The sequence below is a fragment of the Salvelinus fontinalis genome, chromosome 36 (genome assembly GCF_029448725.1).
Source record: "Salvelinus fontinalis isolate EN_2023a chromosome 36, ASM2944872v1, whole genome shotgun sequence".
Taxonomy (NCBI): Eukaryota; Metazoa; Chordata; class Actinopteri; order Salmoniformes; family Salmonidae; genus Salvelinus; species Salvelinus fontinalis.
The window spans coordinates 14,076,835-14,093,043 of record NC_074700.1 but is presented as its reverse complement, the minus strand read 5'-3'; the positions used below and the strand labels follow the sequence as shown (position 1 = coordinate 14,093,043).

The window sequence follows — 16,209 nt, the reverse complement described above, 5'->3', positions numbered from 1 at the left end:
GTATAGATGACAGTTGGTTGTATTCGCTCAAACCTGGCACGCGGACGCAACGATCCAGCTGTGTCGCCCGTGCTGCATTCCTGCCTGTACTGTTTGTTTTGCATTATTTATATGGAACTTAATGCATCAATGTGGGAGTGTAAAATGTGTATGCACATGACAAATATGTCAACCTGCTTCCAGCTTTTTTTTTTTCATGAACTTTTCGTCCTCCGCATCAAAATCGGGGTGGCCTAATTTTCGCAATTGGCAATCAGTCTTTTTGCTTTATGAGCGAATTAGGACATAAACGCTCACATTATTGTCGACGGCTTGCCTTCTCGTGGGGCCCGAGTGCAACCGAGAAAGGGAGTTGAAAATGGTGCAAGCGCCGTTTGCATGGAGACGTGTCCTACAAGCGGGCCTCTACAAAGCACGATAGTGGGGGCAACAACACAGAAGAAACGAACAGTTGGCAAGCCCGTTTACATTGTATATCTAGTGGTTTTAGAGTATGTAAGAATAAACTGCTAAATCATTACAAACCTGGATTTGCCAACAGTATTATTAACTTACGAAAGGTGAGGTGGTTGTCAACTAGTTAAAGTTCTATTGTTACATGCACAAGTACAGTGCAATGCTTAACTTGCATGCTAGTTAGCTAATATATTTGGTCTGCAGCTACCAGTAGCTAGCTAACGTTAGCTAGTCAAATGGTGTACAATGTATGATGTACAAATATACAATTTTGGAAAGGAAATTATGCACTCCTTCAGAGGCGTTATAATGCCAAACGTTTAACCAAAAAAAGGTGTATTACGTTAGCTAGCTACTGAATGTTAAATAACTTATAGAGAAAAATGTGTATCACGTTAGCTAGCTATGTTCAATAATTTATGAGTCTTTTTTTTACTCCCACTTCACTCCAACTGGAACAATTATTGGTGGCTATCCTCTGCAAAAACAAACCGCCCGACATTAAAAGCAAGTGTCCCTCTAACAGTTAATCTCTGCCTGAAGCAAACGGTTTGTTCTCCAGACCATATTAATGTTATTGGTAACTGTCAACCTGCTGCCTCCCATCTCTGATCTAAAGTGAGGGTGCATTTCAAAGAGTTTTCTTTTAACTTTCTCTTTATTACTCCCTTTCCCTATTAACATGTCTCCTTTATTACATACAGTCCTTAGAAATTGACAACTTGGGATCTAAATCAAATTTTCAATAAAGCAGGGTCCCCCTGCCAGCTTTGACAAGAGAGGTGGCTGACGAGCAGATATCAGCCTGAAAAAATAATAATAATAGTTCATGAACCTGTGGCTTTTTGATTTTAGAACTTTTTTTGCAGATATGTCCTCCAGACATCAGGACTGTCTCGCACTAATTTGTAAGCATTTATTCCCTGGGCTACCAGACTTTCCTGTTGAATAAGGTATGGAGGGGACTAAAGGCTCAGTAATGGAGTTGGCATGATAGCACAAACTGATCTGGGACCAGGCTAACATGAGCAAACCTTAGCTCTAAATACTGTCACACCACCAGGGTATGTGTTCAGGAGGCCTTATTAATGTTCTGATAGTTGCAGATAGAAATATTATGTATAGAGCTGACATGACTCCTTTACTCATCATGATCTGGAAGCATGTCTGTTTTCCATAATGTATTTCTATCTGATAAGCTTGTGTCCCGCTGAACATCTCATGACCCAGCAAACCTCACCCTGAGACTGACATCATTCAGCTTATTTTCTTCATAGTTCAAATGACTAAATTAGCTTTTTATACTCTTTGATTCAATTGCCAAAAAGCTATTCAAATGACAAGGCATAAATTAGACTTTATGAAAGATACTTTTATCCAAAATGTCTAAATTATGTAATTAAGTTATTACACGAGCAGACGTTTGACAAATAGTCCTACCCATGGGCTCTTTAGGGACGAGTTTCCAGTCCTTTTGTAACTTCATAGCATTCAGTGGTACTCAGCATAATTATATCATATCAGCATTGAACTCATAACCACTGCGGAAAGCAATGACGACCCCCCCCTGCTCTCACAAAATGACAGAAAAGAGAATGGCAGAGATTATCTTGACAACGCAGTGAATAAGAAGTAATTATGAACATTTTAGTGTCTGTCACTGTAATTATTAATACTTTTTGTGTGTGTGTGTGTGTGTGACTCACAGTGGAGATTCAAGAGGAAAGCAGCCGAGGAATGCCCGTGATGATAGAAGAGGTGCGCGCGTACCCCATAGGCCTGGTAAAAATATCATGATATTTCCCTATAGCGGAAGTCCTGTCTACAGTAATGAATTGATTGTCAAACTCAATATACCACCAGCAGACATACAAATGATGGGATCAAATTACACTGTATCTCCATTGCAGATGAACACGCAAACAACTCTCCAGAAAATGTCAGAAGACCATTTTCTGTTCTATCCATAATCCAAGTAGAAAACGTTGATCGTGCAAAAGTCTGGCGGACACAATGGTCTCAATGTGGAGAGCAGGAGGAGGGGGTTATAGAGCGGCTGGTCAGTGTACCTGCGCAGTCACTGTCCCTCTCATCAAATGAATTAATATCATTTATTACCACTCTGAAGCCCAGGGAAGAACACAGTAGTAGCCACACACACACACATAGCTGGCATTTCCATGCAGTGACCCATACCCCCCACAGTGTCATCCCGTGGAAGACGGCAGCAGCTGCCGAGCCGAGCTGATGGTGGGTGGTGTAACTACAGTGTTTGTAATCAGACTCCCATCCGCTACACACTCTGCCTGCTAACATATTCTACATTACCAGACAGCAGAGCAGAGCACCTCAGCCCTGTATATATCTGCATAGTAATATGACTAAGACATATCTGGGTAATAAACTCTTTTTCTCTGTCCGCCATAATGAAATGGAGGTAGAATACTGTGTATTATCTGAAAGACCGAGTTTAGAATTGCATGTAGAGGGAGGTCAGGTGGGGGGATGGTATGTGGAATTAGTTAGCGCTTTTGTGACAACTGTTGATGTTCAAGTTTTGTTATACTAACATGCTGTATCAGTCAATACAAACTGAAATCTGTGAGCATTTAGACAACAAAATAAACGTGTCAAAAGGGCTAAAAGTTTTAATGTAATGCTTTTCTTGCAATCTCCCATCGGCTCAAACTCCCATTTCATGAGAACATTTGATTGATTTGAAGTTTTTCCCCTTCCTTTCCCTCCCCCCATCCAGAGGGTGCTGTTAAAAAGTTGTGTGGCTCTGACCCACATGTCTGAGCTGCCTTGGTCAGAAGAAAACGAGAAGGCCCTGCATAAGTGTCCCCCTCTTCCCTAAGGTGGTAGACCAGCTGGCTTTTTTCGTCCGCTCTGATGGCGGTGAGGTGCTGTTTGAGAGCGTTGTGCAGTTTGGCATGGTGCGAGGCAACGCCACCGAGAAACTGTTGAGGATGATGAACGGTGTGCAGGCCCCCAGTTCACCCTCAGCACCGCCTGGCCCGACAGCATCAAGAACAACTACTCTACCCGCATGCACTGCTTCCTTACCAACCTCGCAGGTAGGTAGTAACTTACATGTGGCTCCTCGGGTAGTCACAGCGCCACCTAGTGCTAGCCTTACATACATTCTGCACCGCACAGCCACCCAGAATGGGCACACAGTTCCTGCACTTCTTCCTCCCCAACTCAGCAGGAGTCCCTCTTTCTCTCATCTTGTAAACCCTCCACTCCTCATCCCACCTCTCCTTCACCTCCACTTCCCATTTCTTCATCCCCCTCTCCCTTCCCATGAGGTCCCATTTACTAACCACAACCCTTCATGAACAACCTCTTTGATATCAATTACACATAGCTGTCTAAAAAGCTGCCAGGCTCAGACCTGAAAAACTATTTTCTGAGAGAGAAACCCAACAACAATGAAGGTTACACAGTTGACAAAACGACAGCTTTGACAGAAAACCATTGATCTGTTTCATGCTTCACTGTTGTTGAGGCTTTTGGAGAAAATTGTAGCAGCCTACACAGTGTTATTGTGCTATTCCTACCCTCTTCTTCTCCTTTAAAAAGGTAGAAGTTCTCAGTAAAAGCGACCTTTGATGAGACACGTAGTCATAATCACGCAGTCAGTCACACAAACATACACACACACCAGTACTGTGCAGTCAATTGTGCGCTGTGATGGTTCATTTATGCTAATTGCTCAATCACCACAGACTATGCCACTTTTTACACTCTGTCGGTAAACATAAACTGCACAATCAGAACACACGCACGCAGGCACGCACGCACGCACACACACACACACACACACACACACACACACACACACACACACACACACACACACACACACACACACACACACACACACTCTTCACCTGAAGCAGCAGCTCAGTCAGACTCGTGGGATAATCAGCCAACGATTTGGGTAATTCTAAATAGTGACAGTAGCACTTTACATTCTTTGTATCCCTGTCTCTTCCCGCTAACTCATTTTGTGGATCATATTCAGTCAATTATGTGCACGCCATCTAAGAAAGAAACAAAACATTTCAAGGATACAGAACTTTTTAAGAAAGGCACATCACCATGCCTCCAGGGTAAACTGAACAGCATTCTTCTCTCTGCGAGATATTGAAACATTATTCTGAACTCACTGTGGCAAAAACAATGAAATCATTATACGTCCACTGTGACTGCAGTGTGTGTGAGGCCTTTACTACAGTGACTACATAAATGTGTACGTAAGTTGCGAGCGGAGGGCAGGCAGCCCAGGTAATAGGGCCTCTGGTACACAGGTTTCCCCCACGCCTGGCCTTCTGCAGTTGCAGTCGTGAAGCAGCGGATCCATTTGGCTGGAAGGCAAAGGTTTACCTCATCCACTGTTTATTTATCCATTCACTTCAATCTGCCGAGCGTTAACTAACTGCTCCCTGGATACGCAAATACACACAGCGTACATACACATAAACGTACTTATGTATAGATATTTATACAGAAAAGGTTTGCCCTCAAACACACGCATACGGATGCAAGCAGACACAGGCATACGGATGCAAGCAGACACACGCATACGGATGCAAGCAGACACACATACGGATGCAAGCAGACACACACATACGGATGCAAGCAGACACACACATACGGATGCAAGCAGACACACACATACGGATGCAAGCAGACACACACATACGGATGCAAGCAGACACAGGCATACGGATGCAAGCAGACACAGGCATACGGATGCAAGCAGACACACACATACGGATGCAAGCAGACACACACATACGGATGCAAGCAGACACAGGCATACGGATGCAAGCAGACACACACATACGGATGCAAGCAGACACACATACGGATGCAAGCAGACACACACATACGGATGCAAGCAGACACACACATACGGATGCAAGCAGACACACACATACGGATGCAAGCAGACACAGGCATACGGATGCAAGCAGACACACACATACGGATGCAAGCAGACACACACATACGGATGCAAGCAGACACAGGCATACGGATGCAAGCAGACACACACATACAGATGCAAGCAGACACAGGCATACGGATGCAAGCAGACACAGGCATACGGATGCAAGCAGACACACGCATACGGATGCAAGCAGACACACGCATACGGATGCAAGCAGACACAGGCATACGGATGCAAGCAGACACACACATACGGATGCAAGCAGACACACACATACGGATGCAAGCAGACACACGCATACGGATGCAAGCAGACACAGGCATACGGATGCAAGCAGACACACACATACGGATGCAAGCAGACACACACATACGGATGCAAGCAGACACACGCATATGGATGCAGCATACGGATGCAAGCAGACACACGCATACGGATGCAAGCAGACACACACATACGGATGCAAGCAGACACACACATACGGATGCAAGCAGACACACACATACGGATGCAAGCAGACACACGCATACGGATGCAGCATACGGATGCAAGCAGACACACGCACCTAAAACAACACTGCGCTTTAGCTGTTTTGCTCAGGTTTGCTGCTCTGAGTTGTCTCATTATCTCTCTTTCTGTCCTTGTGTTATTTCTCTTCCCATAAAGGTCAGAGTCTCTCTGCTGTGTCTCCCGTCTGGCTCTGTGTGTGTGTGTGTGTGTGTGTGTGTGTGTGTGTGTGTGTGTGTGTGTGTGTGTGTGTGTGTGTGTGTGTGTGTGTGTGTGTGTGTGTGTGTGTGTGTGTGTGTGTGTGTGTGTGTGTGTGTGTGTCTGTTTTTCTCCCTCTTCTCTGTCTTTCTCTCCTCTGTCTTTCTCTCTTTGTCTCTCTCTGTGTCACTCTATTTCACTCTCTCTCTCTTGCTCTGTGTTTATCTCTGTGTGTGTGTGTGTGTGTGTCCTAACTAGCCTCCCAGTCAGAGGCAGTACCACCAGAGCCTCTGGTTCTCACTGATACTCCGACCTTGTTCTCTTTCATCTCTTCATTTCTCATCAGGCCAATACACTCTGTTTGGATCCGCTTTTCCCCTTCCTCCTTCCACCTCTTCTTCGTTCATTCAAACCATTTCTCTTTCATGTTGCTCTGTATTATAGTTTTCATTCCTGCACTTCTCACTCAAGTGGTGGGAAATGTTTGAGGTGAATGGTGCAGTAGGTTGGAGAGATGCTGAGAACTATTTTCACTCTGTGTTATTCAGTGGCCTACAGTAGAGTAGTGAACACTGGTTTCCCCTTGTGTGCATATAGTCAATATTAATGTATTTCATCTGAATGGCGTAGGGGAATATGTTACAAATCAAATCAAATGTATTTATATAGCCCTTCGTACATCAGCTGATATCTCAAAGTGCTGTACAGAAATCAGTCTTTACATATCTACCGTTGTTGAACAACTCGATACATTTGGGTGTATTTGCAGTATAAAAAATAATATATAAAAATAATAAAAATACTTCATAATATGATTATGTGGTGTTTAATGTAATCGTATGTGTGTGCATGCAGAAAGCAGTTTCAAGCTGGTGGGCAACACAGTGCTGTATCCCTATGGAGGCCCTGCAGCACAGCCCGGAGGTGACCAGTAAGAACAAGGAGCTGGTGCAGAGACTGGAGAGTAAGCCTGGGGTGTGGGGGTGTGTGAATCTGCTGCTGGTGGGGGTCTATTGTCATAAATATCGCAGCGTCTTCATGTTCCAATTCATGAGCCAAATTTACGTTACCCTAAAATGTTCCTGACTCTGTTGTCTTCTGTTGTTCTTGTTTATCTAACTGCCTTACCCTCTGCTGTCCTCTTCTCTCCCACCCCACCCTCTCTCTCCCCCACTGCTACTCACTCACCCATCCATCTATTGTGTCCCCTCCAGGACGGCACTCTCCGAGCCCATCCTGTCCTTCCTCTCCATGCCGAGGGAGTCTTGTGCAGCGATGGCCTAGCTCGAGCCCAGAGGTGTCTCCCAAGAAGGCCCACATCCTCACCCTTATCCTCAACCCCATCTGACTCATCTTGGTCAACTACTTGTCTTCTACAACACCCATGAGAAGCTCACTGCACTCTTCAGAAAGGTAGAGAATGTGTTTTACCAGATTTTATTGTATGGGACGGACCCTCTCTCTGTCAGATTCACTCCGGTGAAAGGTTGGGGTCAATTTCATTTTGATTCAGTAAATTTGGGAGTGGAATTGAAGTTGAATTACAATGGGATAATTGCCATTGAAAATGAATGAATGCCACTTTTCAATTCTTGAGTCAATTGACTGACGAATTGAAATGGAATTGACCCTAACCCTGCTTCACTGAGCCACCCACTCATATCCCTCCCTATCAACTCAGCTCTTACCACTTACCTCTCCTTCTAAGAATTTATTTCCAACCAATCTTGTCTCCCCCTGCTAAATATTCAGCCTATCAGCTGGCCCTCAGGTCTTCATTCAGGTATCTCTGCACTCCAATCAGAGTGTACTACTGCTCCTCTGTTCCTCTGATAAGGCATCAGCTTGTAGTAACAGAGAGAGAGAGAGAGATCACAGCCACAACACCCCTTCTATGTTAGCTGAGCAGAGAGGACCACACTCGTTTTATTATCCAGTCGTTTTTATTTCAATCTCCTCGAGAGGCGAAGCCGGGAAAAGCGTTTAACCTCTCATAATTACGCTCTGACCTTCCCCTCTCTCGTTGCTGGAATCGTTTGTTGCCGTCCCACCAACTGTATTCCTTTTCTAGTTCATTTTTTTTCTCCCTTTTCTTGTCTCTCTCTCCGGCCCTTTGATAATACATCAGGGAAAGAGACTGACTGGCACAAAACATTTGGTCTAATTGTTTCCTCTGGGTTAGTGGCGGTGTGGGGAGGGGAGCAACGTAACCTAGCTCAAAGGCCTTCCAGCCACGGAGCTTTCAAAGGAGACGCTTTCTATCTCTCCTCCCTCTCTCACTTCTTCCTTCATCCTTCAGCTCCACACACACACACACACACACAGAGGGTCCAAAGACACCTTTAACCCGCTCAAAGGGTACTGCGCTCGGGTCGGATCAAGCTCCTTCATCCAACACCTCCGCAGCCTCAGCCAAAAGGACTGGATCTCTCTTGCTCTAATTCTCTCACTCCCTCGCCCTCGCTCTCTCTTCTCTCCATTCATTATAGCTCCTGTCACGTCTGCTCAGAGAGAGTTAGAGAGAGTCCTAGAGAGAGAGACGGAGTAGGCCTTGGCTTATTCAACCCCAAGTCTGTTCTGTTCTCACGGTTTCAACATCTAGAAATGAAGTTGAATTGAGTTGATCAGGATCCCCATGCAGCAGCTACTCTTCCTAGTGTTACAAGGCAGTAGTAGTGGACCTTCTGTTCAATCATTTTTTGGGAAAATGAGTGCCTATTTTTCAATAGCAGTTTGTTTGAGCAGGATTGTTTGCTGTAGTATAATATGCTGAGGAACAGCATAACAGTCATCAGTTCATACACTGACTGGAGCAGTGCCTCTCTCCAAACATCACAGGTGCGCTTTTATGTCCACGTGCCCTTTTGGCTTCTTTTCCCACTAGTTCTCTGTGATTTCACTGTGTGTGATGGCTTTTTATCTGCCCTCCAAGCCTCGCTGTTTATTTTCCTGTTTATTATTCCTCTAAGCACCTGTGACTGGATAGCAGGGTTTTTACAACTGTTTTGCTGCTCAGTGCTGACTGTACACTGTGCATAAAGGCACTCTGTGTAGAGCAGGCCAGGAGTCTGAAGGCATCGTTTGTGACCAGTGACCTGGATCACACTACCTGGTTCATAGACCTGGCTCGGCAACCGCTCAGCAACCCCAACCGCCACTGTTGTAATTGGCTGAGGAGGAACAGGGAAAGTAGGATTGTTTTATGCAGCGGAGAACGACTGCCCCCTCTCATTGAAGCCATGGAAGTTCAAGGCCGACCGCGGGACTGCAGGCATTGTTAGCAGAAAAGAGAATCTCCATTATAGTCAATGGAAAAATTGTAATCTTCGTGTTAATTTAAAAAAAAAATGAAGACAAATCATGGTACCAGTAATTGCTTCTAATACACCAGATCTATATCCTTGAACCAATTATTTTTTAATCGCACACAGAAGAGGTTATAAGGATAAATTAGTTGCTAATGGCAACCTGCAGTCCTCAGTCGGCCTTCAACTTGACTTACTCAATGAGAGGGGGCAGCACTGAGTTAGTCTGCAACGTCACTTCCTGGAGTAGCTAATTTGTCTTCAATGCGTTATTGAATCTTCATATTATGAATTAATGGTGTCATGTGATTGATGGCTTTGTCCATTCATATATACAGTCATTGGTTTTATGTAACTCCAATGGCCACCAGTGTGTGTGTGTGTGTGTGTGTGTGCCACTACTGTGTCCACCACCACTCTCAGTACATTTTCTTTGGTCTCATAGTTGAGGGGCTTTTCTCCCTCCAGTGGCGTAAAATATTAAAAAAAAAGAAACATCTTGTGTTTATTTTGGTAAGAGATGGATTCAAGATTCAATCTGTTCTTTCTCTCTCTGAAAGGTGGAGCAGAACCAGCTCTGTCTAATGTGGTTTCCGCTGTGTGTGATTTCTGGGACAATCATTTCTAATCAGTCCATTTGATTCACGGTAGCAGCAGTGTGTGTGTGTGTGTGTGTGTGTGTGTGTGTGTGTGTGTGTGTGTGTGTGTGTGTGTGTGTGTGTGTGTGTGTGTGTGTGTGTGTGTGTGTGTGTGTGTGTGTGTGTGTGTGTGTGTGTGTGTGTGTGTGTGTGTGTGTGTGTGTGTGTGTGTGTGTGTGTGTGTGTGTGTGTGTGTGTGTGTGTGTGTGTGTGTGTGTGCGTGTATGTGTGTGTGTGTGATTGTGTGCGCGTCTGTGTGTGTGTGCTTGTGTGCACGTCTATGTGTGTGTGTGTGTGTACTTGTGCACACATGAGTTTTATGTGCGTGTGTGTGTGTGTGTCCCTACCGTTACCTCCGCGTTGCAGGGGCCTAAACAACCATTTGTTTTGGATTTTATTTACTTATTGCTGGAGAGAGAGAACATAACACAACAACTTGTTTAATATCATTTTCTAATCAAACAGACCCTGTTCCAGCCAATGCCCAGAGCGAAAATAAAGTAACAATAAACCCCTTCATATAGCCTAGTGATAATAATGTGGAAGGGAAAGGAGGAGACCTAGTCAGTTGTACAACTGAATGTATTCAACTGAAATGTGTCTTCTGCATTTAACCCAACCCCTCTGAATCAGAGAGATGCGGGGAGCAGTTGTTGTTGAATATACACATTCTCATGATTTACTAGTATTTACAATGCATCCCAATGGACAAAGGTCAAGTAGGACACTAGTGAACAGGTTGCCATTTTGGATTAAGCCAAAAAATAATTGGCTCTAGTGATAATGATCATTGTCCCTGGTATGTAGCGGTATGTCTCCAGTTCAGGCAGACAAAAGGAAGTGAACAGAACATGCCAACTGTTAGAACTTGCTCTATGCAACAAACATTTTCTTACCTTTCCAACTGGGGCGGCAGGTAGTCGAGCTGTTAGAGAGGCGAGCCAGCCACCGGAGGGTTGCCCGTTTAAATCCCAGGTCTGACGGGAAAAAATCCATCAGGAAGTGAGCTGGCACCAGGAGGGTTGCTGGTATCAAATCTTAGATGTCATTGCCTGTCATTCTGCCCTTGAGCAAGGTGCTTAACCCCCTACAACCACATCTCCCCGGGGCGCCTAGCGTGGCAGCGCCCCAAACCTGTATATGTATGCGTTTGTGTGTCTTTCGGAGGTGTTGGGTTAAAAGCGGAAGTCAAATTTCGGTTGGACGTTGTGTTTAAATTGATCAATAAAGTGATCTTCATGTTGAATAGTATGTCTGCCGAGCCGCTGCCCGTGATTGGTGAAATGAAGTAGTGGTGGGAGGCATTACAGAACCTTGGTTTATGTTCACACATCGGCAGTTGTCACAAAGTGCGTTTCTATTCAAGCATAGCGAGCCCTTTAGCGGCAGCTGTTGTCTTCTGTCGACCTACTCTGCAATGTTATATGGTACATAGAGATACACTGTTACAACAAGCTGTCGGACACTCTCCTACACAAACTCTAACGCACACACGCACACTCAGTCTCTCTCCCCGTCCGTCCCAGATATTCAACACCATCTGGTGTATTTCACAAAGCCTCCCAGTCTCTGTCTGTCTGGAAGACAGAAGAAAAGGCCAGTGGATTTTACTCTTAAGTCAAGACGTGCCTCTCCGTCTCAGCGCCGCGCCGGGGGTTTGAAGAGCTGCAGATTCTCAGGAAACTGCCTGATTACACAAGAACTCAGGAAATCAGTTAAGATTCAGGAGACATATGTTGTATTCATCTTTCTTCTTCTCAGAGAGAGAGAGAGAGATATGTTGTATGTATTAACTCATAAGCTGGTTAATGCTGTAGCACTCTCCACCTTCAGCCCAAATGCGAATTTCTGTCATTTACATATCAATTAAATGTCCTGTGTTTTTCTCTCTCTCCCCCTCCTTCATTAAAAGCGGCATTTGCTTGGCGGTGTAATCAGCCTGTAGAACACTTTTTCCTGGTGCCGTGAGCACTCGAGCACACACACACACACACACACACACACACACACACACACACACACACACACACACACACACACACACACACACAGACACACACACTTACTTGTCTTGCGCACACACATACATTTACACGCACAGACACACACACAAAACAAGGAAGGAGAGGTAAAGGAGAGACACACACACATATCAGTGAGGCAGAGCAGGGCGGCTCAGCTCCCCAGCCCGCTGTTCCTCTGTCAGGATTAAACCACTGATCAGAGGAATGAAAGGGAAGCTGTCATTTCACATATCCCACTATATACATTACAACATCCCAATAATGACACGGTCCTCCCTTTGACTCTGTATATTTCTCTCTCTCTTTCTCCTGTTTTTTATCTCTCTCTCTCTCCTTCTCTCTCTCTCCCTCTCTCTCTCCCTCTCTCTCTCCCTCTATCCTACCTGTGTTTATCTGTGTGACAGACAGGAGGGCGATGGTCGACTGACACCCAGCACATGTCATTATATAGGGGGATTTATTAAAAATTGAAATGTGAGCCTGGTTGAATTATACTCTACCCCTCTAAAGCCTAGGGAATTCTTCTCTCTCTCTGCTTGGTTATAATGCCAACCACACCTGCATCAGGAGTCTGAGGCTGAGTCCCAAATGGCACCCTATTCCCTATATGGTGCACTACTTTTAACCAGAGCCCTATGGGCATTTAGGATGCAGGCTGAACAGATGTAGATGTGCATACATCTGGTGTGATCCACCCCTGGAGGGGGATACCAGGGACTAAACACTTCAACCTGGCGTTTTAACATTATGAATATTAAAACCATACAATACATACACCAAGCAGAAGAAAATGTTACACTTGGACTGGAGGCTTGGAGTTGAAAGGGAGGGGAGGAGAGGGGGTGGGGGCTACATCTGTAGATTTTTTGGGATCAATTCCACTGCTGAGCTTTTTGATGAAAAACATGAGGTGTGGGTTTTTCTTGACCAAATTACTTGACCAGGAATATATGTAGTCTACAACTAGGAGCCTTGAGGCTACATCATGGTAACTAGGGCCTTGAGTTTCTCCTGATGAGGCTACGTTATGGTAACTAGGGCCCTGAGTTTCTCCTGGTGAGGCTACATCATGGTAACTAGGGCCCTGAGTTTCTCCTGGTGAGGCTAACGTCATGGTAACTAGGGCCCTGAGTTTCTCCTGGTGAGGCTACGTCATGGTAACTAGGGCCGTGAGTTTCTTCTGGTGAGGCTACATCATGGTAACTAGGGCCTTGAGTTTCTTCTGGTGAGGCTACATCATGGTAACTAGGGCCTTGAGTATCTTCTGGTGAGGCTATGTCATGGTAGTACGGGCCCTGAGTTTCTCCTGGTGAGACTACATCATGGTAGTAGGTGGCCCTGAGTTTCTCCTGGTGAGGCTACGTCATGGTAGTAGGGGTCCTGAGTTTCTCCTGGTTAGGCTACTTCATGGTAACTAGGGCCCTGAGTTTCTCCTGGTGAGACATTTACATTTTACATTTAAGTCATTTAGCAGACGCTCTTATCCAGAGCGACTTACAAATTGGTGCATTCACCTTATGACATCCAGTGGAACAGCCACTTTACAATAGTGCATCTAGATCTTTTAAGGGGGGGGGGGGGGGGGGCAGAAGGATTGCTTTATCCTAGGTATTCCTTGAAGAGGTGGGGTTTCAGGTGTCTCCGGAAGGTGGTGATTGACTCCGCTGTCCTGGCGTCGTGAGGGAGTTTGTTCCACCATTGGGGTGCCAGAGCAGCGAACAGTTTTGACTGGGCTGAGCGGGAACTGTACTTCCTCAGTGGTAGGGAGGCGAGCAGGCCAGAGGTGGATGAACGCATTGCCCTTGTTTGGGTGTAGGGCCTGATCAGAGCCTGAAGGTACTGAGGTGCCGTTCCCCTCACAGCTCCGTAGGCAAGCACCATGGTCTTGTAGCGGATGCGAGCTTCAACTGGAAGCCAGTGGAGAGAGCGGAGGAGCGGGGTGACGTGAGAGAACTTGGGAAGGTTGAACACCAGACGGGCTGCGGCGTTCTGGATGAGTTGTAGGGGTTTAATGGCACAGGCAGGGAGCCCAGCCAACAGCGAGTTGCAGTAATCCAGACGGGAGATGACAAGTGCCTGGATTAGGACCTGCGCCGCTTCCTGTGTGAGGCAGGGTCGTACTCTGCGGATGTTGTAGAGCATGAACCTACAGGAACGGGCCACCGCCTTGATGTTGGTGGAGAACGACAGGGTGTTGTCCAGGATCACGCCAAGGTTCTTAGCGCTCTGGGAGGAGGACACAATGGAGTTGTCAACCGTGATGGCGAGATCATGGAACGGACAGTCCTTCCCCGGGAGGAAGAGCAGCTCCGTCTTGCCGAGGTTCAGCTTGAGGTGGTGATCCGTCATCCACACTGATATGTCTGCCAGACATGCAGAGATGCGATTCGCCACCTGGTCATCAGAAGGGGGAAAGGAGAAGATTATTGTGTGTCGTCTGCATAGCAATGATAGGAGAGACCATGTGAGGTTATGACAGAGCCAAGTGACTTGGTGTATAGCGAGAATAGGAGAGGGCCTAGAACAGAGCCCTGGGGGACACCAGTGGTGAGAGCGCGTGGTGAGGAGACAGATTCTCGCCACGCCACCTGGTAGGAGCGACCTGTCAGGTAGGACGCAATCCAAGCGTGGGCCGCGCCGGAGATGCCCAACTCGGAGAGGGTGGAGAGGAGGATCTGATGGTTCACAGTATCGAAGGCAGCCGATAGGTCTAGAAGGATGAGAGCAGAGGAGAGAGAGTTAGCTTTAGCAGTGCGGAGCGCCTCCGTGATACAGAGAAGAGCAGTCTCAGTTGAGTGACTAGTCTTGAAACCTGACTGATTTGGATCAAGAAGGTCATTCTGAGAGAGATAGCAGGAGAGCTGGCCAAGGACGGCACGTTCAAGAGTTTTGGAGAGAAAAGAAAGAAGGGATACTGGTCTGTAGTTGTTGACATCGGAGGGATCGAGTGTAGGTTTTTTCAGAAGGGGTGCAACTCTCGCTCTCTTGAAGACGGAAGGGACGTAGCCAGCGGTCAAGGATGAGTTGATGAGCGAGGTGAGGTAAGGTAGAAGGTCTCCGGAAATGGTCTGGAGAAGAGAGGAGGGGATAGGGTCAAGCGGGCAGGTTGTTGGGCGGCCGGCCGTCACAAGACGCGAGATTTCATCTGGAGAGAGAGGGGAGAAAGAGGTCAAAGCACAGGGTTGGGCAGTGTGAGCAGAACCAGCGGTGTCGTTTGACTTAGCAAACGAGGATCGGATGTCGTCGACCTTCTTTTCAAAATGGTTGACGAAGTCGTCTGCAGAGAGGGAGGAGGGGGGGGGAGGGGGAGGAGGATTCAGGAGGGAGGAGAAGGTGGCAAAGAGCTTCCTAGGGTTAGAGGCAGATGCTTGGAATTTAGGGTGGTAGAAAGTGGCTTTAGCAGCAGAGACAGAAGAGGAAAATGTAGAGAGGAGGGAGTGAAAGGATGCCAGGTCCGCAGGGAGGCGAGTTTTCCTCCATTTCCGCTCGGCTGCCCGGAGCCCTGTTCTGTGAGCTCGCAATGAGTCGTCGAGCCACGGAGCGGGAGGGGAGGACCGAGCCGGCCTGGAGGATAGGGGACATAGAGAGTCAAAGGATGCAGAAAGGGAGGAGAGGAGGGTTGAGGAGGCAGAATCAGGAGATAGGTTGGAGAAGGTTTGGGCAGAGGGAAGAGATGATAGGATGGAAGAGGAGAGAGTAGCGGGGGAGAGAGAGCAGAGGTTGGGACGGCGCGATACCATCCGAGTAGGGGCAGTGTGGGAAGTGTTGGATGAGAGCGAGAGGGAAAAGGATACAAGGTAGTGGTCGGAGACTTGGAGGGGAGTTGCAATGAGGTTAGTGGAAGAACAGCATCTAGTAAAGATGAGGTCAAGCGTATTGCCTGCCTTGTGAGTAGGGGGGGAAGGTGAGAGGGTGAGGTCAAAAGAGGAGAGGAGTGGAAAGAAGGAGGCAGAGAGGAATGAGTCAAAGGTAGACATGGGGAGGTTAAAGTCACCCAGAACTGTGAGAGGTGAGCCGTCCTCAGGAAAGGAGCTTATCAAGGCATCAAGCTCATTGATGAACTCTCCAAGGGAACCTGGAGGGCGATAAATGATAAGGATGTTAAGCTTGAAAGGGCTGGT

At 46.7% G+C, this 16,209-nt stretch overlaps 1 pseudogene; it reads left to right on the top strand.

Annotated features, from left to right (window-relative positions):
• The first annotated feature begins 1,898 nt into the window (after positions 1–1,898).
• Positions 1,899–16,209, top strand: part of LOC129835426 (dynein axonemal heavy chain 2-like) — a 214,451-nt pseudogene continuing 200,140 nt past the window's right edge.